The sequence below is a fragment of the Triticum urartu genome, chromosome 6A (genome assembly GCF_056163025.1).
Source record: "Triticum urartu cultivar PI428250 chromosome 6A, HENAU_Tu73, whole genome shotgun sequence".
Taxonomy (NCBI): Eukaryota; Viridiplantae; Streptophyta; class Magnoliopsida; order Poales; family Poaceae; genus Triticum; species Triticum urartu.
Window position 1 is genome coordinate 170009243 of NC_141878.1, and position 10829 is coordinate 170020071.

Here is a 10829-nt window from a genome sequence, read left to right on the forward strand (position 1 = left end):
AACCCAGGTCCACCTTTTTTTCTTGGCATCTGTAGAGATCGACCTATGTAATAAAAAGATTTATGTACGTGTATATGCCAAATCACGTGCACATATGGGCCATATTTTAACAAAATTGAGAGATTGTTTAGAATTGAGAGATCGTTTCTGATTTGGTGCGTAGGGTATATGGGTCCACCCGGTTATGAAGATCTAATGTTTCTAGATTGATCAATGGAATTAGGCGCACTGAATTAAAGGTTAAACAATATACATGTCAATTATTTAATGCCCTATTTTTTCCACACTATCTATATTGCATCTGTCTCTCTCACAATGTCTGTACATTCAATTATGTTTCCTATTTATCAGCCATTTGAATTGGAGCGGGTGATGGTAGTATCTAGCGGAGTAAAACGATCTTCAAATAAAACAGTGCTACCTCTTGGTGGAGAGAGCACCCCGGTTGTACATGCACGAGAACCAGCCCTACCACACATAACCCAGACTCTCGTAGATTTTACCCCTACTGCGATGGACAGAGAACCAGCTTCACCCAATCTAACCCCAACCCAAGCAGATAGTAACCTAGAGCATAATTGGTTTGCTACCAATATTTGGCTTGCCAAATGTTGGCACTGCCAACTATTGGCAATACCGAGACTTGCCAACTATTGGCAACTTTATGCGAGAGAGGCAAAACAACTCGTAGCCAACCAAGTAGTTGCCAATATTTGGCACAATGCCAAACATTGGCATGCCAATTTTTGGCAGCAAACCAATTATGCTCCTAGTTCCTATTGACACAGCACCATCTCCACCACAGAGCTCCCAAACAAGAGCAGTTAGTAAGGCAACTCCGGTGCCCAAAGCGCCAGTACTACCACGGCGAACCCCAACTCCACCAATTAGTACACCTATTCTTGTGGAGGAAGCACAACGAGCCATTCATAGTTTAGCATCTATCACATTTGATGTTGTTAAATCCTATGTACATATCTTCCCATCATGGAAATATTATACTAAAGATGAAGGAAAATGCCAGTTGCAGGTGTTTGTCTTGGAGTTATGTGTAAGTAATGTTATTCATGGCAATTACATTTCTTTGTCCCATACATTCTACCTCCATGATGGTTATAATACAACAAATTTTCCCATTTTTCTCTATAGAGAAGGACCAATTTGGAAACTCAGGATGATGTAACCTATGCTAATACCTCTGCTATCTTCAAGAATGCTTGGTGGCAATATCGGAATTACCTGAAGAAAACGTACTTCACTGGCAAAGAAACTCATAAAATTCCCTTGCGTTCTCCTAAGACACATTTACTGGACGATGACTGGGAACACCTTGTTCTTTAGTGGCCCGAACCAAGAATGTGGTAAGGTCTATGAGTTCATTTTATTTGAAGTACTATATGCTTGCGTCTTACTGTATGTTGTTCATGTAGAACAAGTGCTTAAACCTAAAGAACAATTGTTCTCATTTAAGATTCCGTTGCTATTGTGCATGCTACTTTGCTCTTGTATCACTGTATTTACTCATACAAACTTATTTTTAAATTGAACAATCAAATGGAAACTCCAATGGCACAATAGGTATGTTTACGCATGTTTCTTTAACAAGTTTTCTCTTATAAATAGCTCTGTTGATTTCAATTTCCATTGTGTATACAGTTGACTTCTCATATCATGCACATTACTAGCATCAAAACAGGGCCAATAGTGTTGTTGTACATGTAGACCCATGGTACCCATCTGAAATCTTGTTGTGCTGTTTAGTTTCCCACGCTTTGTATTCTTTCAGTGCTGCTTTCTCTTGAACTGATATGATTTGAACCGTGTCTCTATTTTGATTTGTCAAGACAATGTAGTGACCATAGGACATAGATATATGTTTGTTTGATGCTTTTATAATGTACTACTTGGCAATGAAACTTGATAGTTTAATCTTGTCCACCTTACTAATGAACTGGTTCACCGAAATGAGTTTCATATACAAGTACATGCTAAACATGTTATGTGTCTGCTTGTTTCTTCTTTTAGAATGCTGACAGAATATTGGGGAAGAGTGCCTTATTAAGCAATGATAAAGGAAGTAATGCAGATAAGGTTCAGGATCGTGAGACATCCTTGTTGGTCTCCAACAAAGCTGATAAAACAACTACGGAAAACTATCTTGAAGACGGTGAGGCAACCCCAAAGTCCTGTCTTGGTTTACTGTTCGAGTTACTGGCCACTACCGCTTGCACAAGCTATTCAAACTCACTGTCTGATCTTGAGTCTCAACTACAAGCTGAAACACATCGATCAGCTGTGCTGCGACAAGAAGCGGAAGGACTGCAGAAGTCCCTGGAGCATTCAGATGCATACTTTCTGGTGCAACAACAAGCGTTGGAGGATTTTAGCGCCAAACAGGACAAAGCTAATAAGCTTGCTAAGCTTATTGCCAGCATGGTGGATACCCAGGATAATGTTTCTTGAGTTCTTCTGAAGTTGTTTCAATTATGGACTTGTTTTGGTGCTGCATTTATTTGCACTATTGGCCAATATTGACGGCCAGTGTATGTCTTATGCTGCATTTTCCCTATATTTGCACTGGTGGCGAACTTTGATGCCTAGTGGATGTAATATATGTAATAGCTATAATAGGCTAGCATTAATTGCTTGCTTATTTATTTCCTTATTGTCTTGTTTAGTTGTTTGCCTGTAGTGATTGTAGTTCTTTTTCCGTGTTTTTAGTGGCCATAATAACCTAGTTTTGGTAAGTAGGCCACAATAATCATGGAAACACACGGACTATTGTAACCATGGGCCTCCTGCGGGCCGTAGGATCCGTGGGCCTTCTACGGGCCATAGGATCCATGGGCCTGTTACGGGCCATAGGATCCATGCACTTTTTACGGGCCGTATGATCCATGGGCCTTCTATGGGCCGTAGGATCCATTGGTCTTCTATGGGCCGTAGGATCCGTGGGCCTTCTACGGGGCATATAATCATTTCGCCAAACATGGGTCGTACTATTCGTGGACCATAACGGGCCATTAATAGGCCGTATTGGATAATGCTATGAAAACAGCCCAATGGGTTAACGGGCCACAAACGAGCTGAATGTAACCACGGGCTGTATTTGGCCCACAAATGGAACATGCTAGTAATGGACCGTATCTAACCGAATTCTAGAATTGAGCCCAAGAATAAATGGGCCCTTAGAAGGCCGAAAGTTAACACGGGCTGGAAACGGCCGACGGAATAATGGGCCGTTAATGGGTATAAAGCGATACACTGTTCATTATGGGCCAATTCCATCTTAGGTGTTTAATGGGCCGAGAGTTACAAAGGGCCTCATATGAGCCGAAAGACATCATGGGCCATACATGGGCCGGAAGTTACAACGGGCTAGAATCATATTGGACGGCCGAGATGAAGCTGCTCGGCTTAATTTCGATAGGCCGTAACGAGCCGGTAGTAAGCAGGTCATAAATGGGCTATATACGAACAGGTCGTTAACAGGCTTTCCGTGGGCTGGCCCGTTACCTTCTGACCAAGTCAAACGGGCCGGCCTTTTCACCGTCATGGGCCTCTGTTGGGCAATGCCACATGTCGACGTATCATAGGTGCCTCCTATCCAATGAGTGGATGACATCTGTTCGAACGGTGAGCCGACATGTGTTCCCTGTGGCCAATGAGAATTTTACACGTGGAAAATTCCCAGTGGTCTGAGTTGTTAACGGGTTATCGGATCCAAAACCAGACCCGATAGCTTAACGATGTCCCATTATGGTGGATGCCACGTGTCGGTCACCCTTGATGAAAGCACTTCTATGACGCGCGATTTATCATCATGGAAGTGGACACTTCCATGCTGATAATTTTGGTAATGTCATGGAACACTTCTACGATAGCACATGCATGACTATATTCATTCTGTCATAAATTTGTCATGGATGTACATGCATGACAGAAAACGTGACCTACTACGACAAACACGTATCATCACGGAAGTGTCTTTTTTTTGTAGTGCGAGGAGCAACTACTAAGCTGAGCGCGCCAATGCAGAGGTCCTGAGAGGCCTCAAGACAAGAACCTTCAAGAAGAAGCTCGAGGCCTGCGGTAGGGGCTGGCTCGACGAGCTACTGTCCATGCTATGGTTCTTCCGCACCACCGCGACCAAGCCGATCAGCGAAACTCCATTCTTCCTCGTCTACGGAGCTGAAGCAGTTCTCGCACATGAGGTCAGGCATTGCTCCACGCGGGTCATGGCATTTGACGAGGCATGCCAGGACGCCACATGGGGGATGGACCTCATGCTGGGGGGAGGAACGCCGCCGTCAAGCCTCGCTCCGAGCGGCAAGGTATTAGCAGGCACTGCGGCGGTACCACTGCCGCAGCGTCCGCTCCAGGACGCTCGAGGTGGGTGATCTCGTCCTACGGCTGGTGCTCTCCAGGGAAGGGCTGCATAAGCTTTCACCCATGTGGGAGGGCCCGTTTAGGGTCGCCCGCATCTACAGGCCTGGTGCCGCGTGCCTAGAGACGCAGGACGGTATCCCCATCTAGAACGCCTGGAACATCCAGCACCTCCGTAAGTTCTACCCATGAAGCAAGGCCTAGTGCCCGTGAAGGTCTCCGCTCATGACACTCTCACGTAATAATTAGTGGGGCTTTACATGCCTCGGAGTCTCTGGAGACCCGCCCTCAGGCCTCGGCGGCTCCCTCCCACGTCCTAGTGGCAGCACTTAGCTCCGCACTGGTGAGAAGACTAGACTAGATGCCAGATGCGGCTGTTCATTTGCTTGCTTTTTGTAGTTGGTTTGTGATCTTTTTAAATGGAGTTTGGAGTTCTTGCATTTGGATTTGCCAAGTTGGATTCCCCTCTCATCTTTTCTCTTGACCATCGGTCTCGGCCCAGGAGGGGCGACAGTTGCCCGCCGCTCTTGTTCATGCGTCTCGCGCGCGGGAGCTGGGCAGGTATGTGCGTGCGTGTCAGGCCCGCCCCGCGCCACGAACACACTTCGCCACAACCCTGTCCCCCAGGGCCATGGGTTTTCTTATCCTCGCAAGATGCCCTCGAGTAAGCTCGTGACCTACGCACGCTCTTAAAGTCCATGCCCCCCGGGTACTAAGACGCGGTGCACTAAGCCACAATTAGACCATACCTAAGGGATCGTGCAGGGAAGAACAAGATGCCCGACCAAGTTTTCTAACAACTCCGCAACTTCAAGATATCTCCTAAGGCCAATGGCTCTTGAGCCGCCAGAAAGGGGGCCTCACCAGATAACGAAGCGTGCGCTCTCGCAAGGAGGGAAACTACCATGAGCATATCAAGCTAAGTCATCCTACCATACCTATTTGTAACAGGAGGACCACAACATAACGTCACAACAATAAACATAGCATAGTAACATAGATACCATGGTTCATTACATGCCCCAGCAGGGCCCTCTACTTTTTTTGAATGCAGGGGAAAGGAAACGTTAAACAAAAGCGGCGCGCACGACCGCAGCGGCTCATGAGGCTTGTCTCTAAGGATCTTCCAGGCTCAGCCCGACCTTTCCTCCAGCTTCACCAGAGCGTGGCGACGGGATGACCCGCCACCATCCTCGAAGCGGGCCTGGCAACATGGCGGTTGGTCGTGCCCACCTCTATTGGTGCTCTTCCTGGAGGAGGAACCGCCGCCGCTGGGCGAGCCGCGCCCGTCGCCAAGGGAAAGCTCACCCTCAGTGTCGTCACGGCTGTCATCAAATCCAAGCTCATCGTCGCCACCGCTATCTTCAGGGCATCACCCAGCGTGATGACAATCTTCCCCAAACACCCTCACGAAGAGGGTCGCGACGCCGTCGTACTTGAAGTGGAGGTGCACTTCCAGCTTAGCCCGCGCATGGGCGAATGTCTACCAGCCGCGGGTCAGGGCCACGCTGCCCGCGACGGAGATCTCGACCGCTGCCCACAAAGCCTTGCTACAGCAGCCATCGGCCTGCATCCAGAGGCCGTCAAGACCCATGGCCGGCAGCTCGCTGGCGAAGAAGCATGAAAGCTGGAGCCAGATGCCAACCGACCTCTCCGACCAGACGATGAACTCTCGGAGTACCTCTGGTGAGTGGAAGCGCGGCCGGGGAGGTCGAGCGACCATGGCACGCCTCCCCTCCTCACAAGGGCTGCCTCGCCCATGGCGGCACCCACCACGAGAAGAAGCGCCGCGGCGGCCGGCCAAGGAGCGCCCATGCCCCCGAGGAGCCACCGTAGGGGTCGCGGCATGCTTGCAAGGGTGTCCTCGCCCCCTCTTGGGAGGCGGCGAGTCCGGGCCCTCCTTGGGGGCCTTCCCCTTCTCCGCTACGGAGAACTTCCTTGTCGATGCCATAAGGAGCTGCAGCAAAATGGAGAGACAAGGAAGAAGAAGAAGACGCGAGCAACGAGAAGAAGGAGATGAGCAAAGGGGGCCCCACTCCTCTCCTCATTTATAGCCTAGAGGAGGCCAACCGCCATCCTCCATGACCGCACATAATGATGGCTTTCTCTGTATGAAGCAGGGTCGCGTCAAGTCAAACGGTTGCCGAGGCAGCATGGGGAAGCGGAGGCGCCCACATTCCATTAATTGCCATGCGTCTACCAAGGTCGTTGGCGGTTAGGTCCCATGGAGCTCCGCCCTTTCCCTTTGGCTTCTCCTCGAAGCCAAGTTAGAGCGTGCCTTGGGCCCGGGGGCTACTGTCGGCATCCTGGGAACGGGGGTACCCAGACTTGCCTGCCTGCGGCCCATGACGTGGCTCCGACAATGGCCTGGTACGACCCAGCTTCAGCAACAACAATAAAAGACCCTCGCGAGGCGAGCAACATCAAGACCTCCCTGGGGCGGCCTCACTAGGCTGGCTCCCGGGGAGGGGAGATATCATGGAAAGGTGCACCTCGCGAGGTTCACATGACATGAGCCATGACAACCAAGGCCAGGCGGGCGCCAGCGGGCGCAGTGTACTAGTTTCATATTTGGTGTCAATGAGGCAAGCGTAGGCATGGAGTCCCGAGGAATCAAGCAAAGGTTTGCATACCGGTCCAACAAGACCAAGGTCGCCAGGACGGCATGACGGAGGTCATCACGGAGCCCACCACAGCGTCACCACCAGAGCCTTTTGCAGGCGAAGACTACTTTTGTCAGGATAGCTTATACTAGTTGTCCCCCTTTAAATTTGGCCGTTGTGGGATCCCTTCCCGCCTACCTTTGGGAAGAGGACCAAGGCCACTACAAATAGGACTTAGCCACCACCATAGAAAGGGGGATCATTCAGATCATCCTCTCTCCCACCAGCTCATCGAGCTCAAGAACACCTCACCTCCCGAGGCCGTTCAACCACTATACTAGTTCATCCTCAGCCCCTCGAGGCAATCCACCACAAAGCTGGAGTAGGGTATTACACCGCAAGGTGACCCGAACCAGGATAAACTGATGTGTCTCTTGAATCTTGGGTTCATCGAGCTAGGTCGTGGAATCATTGAGCAAGCTGGGAAGAGGGAGTTCTTTGCACGCACCCCAGTGTTCGAACCTCTCAAGGGTCTGTGGAATCCGAATCCGACAAACACTCAATTTTCTCTTACACTAAATGGTCTCACACTTTTAGAAGCAATTTTTATTGCCTTTTTGCACCGATGACAACTTACTTGAGGGATCTTGCTCAATCCCTAGGTAGGTATGGTGGACACTTGAAAATAAGATTTGGGTTAAAGGGTTCTTGGATGCACAAGTAGTATCTCTACTTAGTGTAGAATTTTTGGCTAGGAAAGATGGGGGCAAGCACCACATGTTAAAGGATCCATGACAATATGACTTCTATGTGAATATAAAACAACATAAACCATTAAGTTGTCTTCCTTGTCCAACGTTAACAATTTTGGCATATAATATTTTGATGAGGGCTCACAATCACAAAAGATTTCTAGGATAGTATATTTATATGTGAATCTTCTCTTCCCTTATTAATTCTTTCATGAGTTGCATCATTAACTAATGCTATGTTTGTCAATCTCTAATAAATTTTTCTACTTATACTTTTCCTTATGTGGTGTCATCACCTACCATAAGATTAGTATATGATCTTTTTAATTTATTTACTTTCTCTTTTTATTTTATTTGCAACATGAAATTAAAGAAAGAAAAAACTCAAACTAAACTTTATTGTATATCTTGCACACAATTAAAAGGATAGATCACTAAGAAAACTCTCAAAGAAGAAAGGATCAAACTAAACTTTTATTCATCTAAAGCAAAATGTCAAACTAAAATAAGTGAAGGCAAAAAGATAATGGGATGATACGATACCGTGGCACCTCCCCCAAGTTTGGCGGAAGCCAAGGGGAGTGCCCATACCGATACTCAGTTTTTATTTGGTGATGAAGAAGAAGGTGGTGGTGATGAAGTGGTAGTTTCCAATATAACCATGAGTAGATCCTTCAAGCCTTGGGTCTCCCAAAGGTCTTGAATTAGCTCACCGTTTTTCTTCACTTCTGCCATTATGTGTTTATTTTCCGGGCCCCAAGGGTTTATTCCTGCACTGTTTTCTCTTGGGCAAGATATCTCCCAATTGGACGGTATGTGCCTACGAGGAGTATTCTCGAACCCATAGTTATGAATCAAATTGCGAAAACTGTTATGAAGTAACGTGTGTAATAAAGGCCTTCTTGGTGGGGTTTCTTCTTGCACTTCGAGTCTCTCTTGATTATTTGACGGTGTCATAGTGGAGATGCTAGCCAATGTCCCTCTCTTGGAAGTCGGAGAGTGAACCCCAAAAGAATTTTACTCCTCTTCCTCCATAGCAACTTCTTCAACTTCCTCTCTACTTAGATCCTCGTGAAATACATCTGCGTCTTCTTCTCCGTTGTTGGACGGTGAGGTAAACTGGATGCCTGGTTCGACAGATCTGACCAAAAGCAGCAAGAAAAGAGAACAGAAGATTTCTCCATAATACAGTGGTCAACAGGTTCGGGGAGTATATAAATATTTTTTATCTTGGGGAACAAGCAATCTCTAGAAAAACGGAGTCCGAAAGGTGTCCCATGTGGGAACAACCGACCCGGGCACGCCAGGAAAGCCTGGCGCTCCATGGTGTCTTGTGCCCACCAGGGTACGCTTCCTGGAAGTTTCTTATTTTCCTATTTTTCTAAATATTCCAAAACTGACAAAAAATACTTTAGCGGATTTTTCAGAGTCCGTTTACTTACCGTATCACGTACCTCCTTATTTTCACGATTCTGGAGTGTTTCGGAAGGACTCTATTATGTGTTCTTCCGGTGTCAAAGTTTGGATAATATTACTTTCAACATTAATGGGCGTACCTAAGATATAATGTTTTATTCGTTGCCCATTGACAACCTTCGGGTTAGTACCTTCGGCATTATTTATTTTGATGGCTCTAGACCAATAAACCTCCTCGATAACATAGGGGCCTTCCCATTTTGAGAGGAGTTTTCCTACAAAGAATCTGAAACGAGAGTTGTACAAAAGAACATATTCTCCGACTTTAAACTCACACTTTTGGATTCTTTTGTCATGCCATCTTTTAAATTTTTCTTTGAATAATTTTGGATTTTCATAAGCTTGGGTTCTCCATTCATCTAAAGAACTAATATCAAATAACCTCTTTTCACCAGCAAGTTAAAAATCATAGTTGATCTCTTTGATTGCCCAATATGCTTTATGTTCTAACTCAAGAGGCAAATGACAAGCTTTTCCATAAAACATTTTATAAGGGGACATACCCATAGGATTTTTATATGCTGTTCTATAAGCCCAAAGTGCATCATCTAATTTCTTAGACCAATTCTTCCTGGACCTATTGACAGTCTTTTGCAAAATTAATTTTATTTCTCTATTGCTAAGTTCAACTTTACCACTAGACTAAGGATGATAAGGTGATGCAATTCTATGGTTAACATCATACTTGGCAAGCATTTTGCGTAAAGCACCATGAATAAAGTGTGAACCACCATCAGTCATTAAATATCTAGGGACTCCAAACCTTGGAAAATTAACTTCCTTGAGCATTTTAATAGAGGTATTGTGACATAATCAACAGAAACCAAAATAACTTCCTTGAGCATTCTACCCATGTAGTAACATAATCAACAGCAACCAAAATATGTGTATACCCATTAGAGGAAGGAAAAGGTCCCATATAATAAAATACCCAAACATCAAATGGTTCAACAACAAGTGAACAGTTCATAGGCATTTCTTGACGCTTACCAATATTACCTATTCTTTGACATTCATCACAAGATAAGATGAACTTATAGGTATCCATGCAGAGAGTAGGCCAATAAAATCTAGATTGCAATACCTTTTGAGCAGTTCTATCTCCGGCATGATGTCCTCCATAAGCTTCGGAGTGACATTTCTGTAGGATTTGTCCCTATTCATGCTCAGGTACACAATGTCTAATAATACCATCTACTCCTTCTTCATAAATATGTGGGTCATCCCAAAATTAATGTCTTAAATCATAGAAGATTTCTTTTCTTTTATTGGTATGTAAAGATAGGTTGTAGATATTTAGCAACAATGTAATTAGCATAATCAACATACCAAGGAGTATTATAAGCAACATTTATTGCAGCTAACTGCTCATTAGGAAAACTATCATCAATAGACAGTGGGTCATCAGGCAAATTTTCAAGCCTAGATAAGTTATCAGCTATGGGGTTCTCAGCTCCTTTTCTATAAATGATATGTACATCAAATTCTTGTAGCAAGAGAACCCGTTGAATAAGACTAGGTTTAGCATCTTTCTTTTCCATAAGATATTTAATTGCAACATGGTCTGTGTGAACAATTACTTTGGAATCTACAATATAAGGTCTAAATTTAT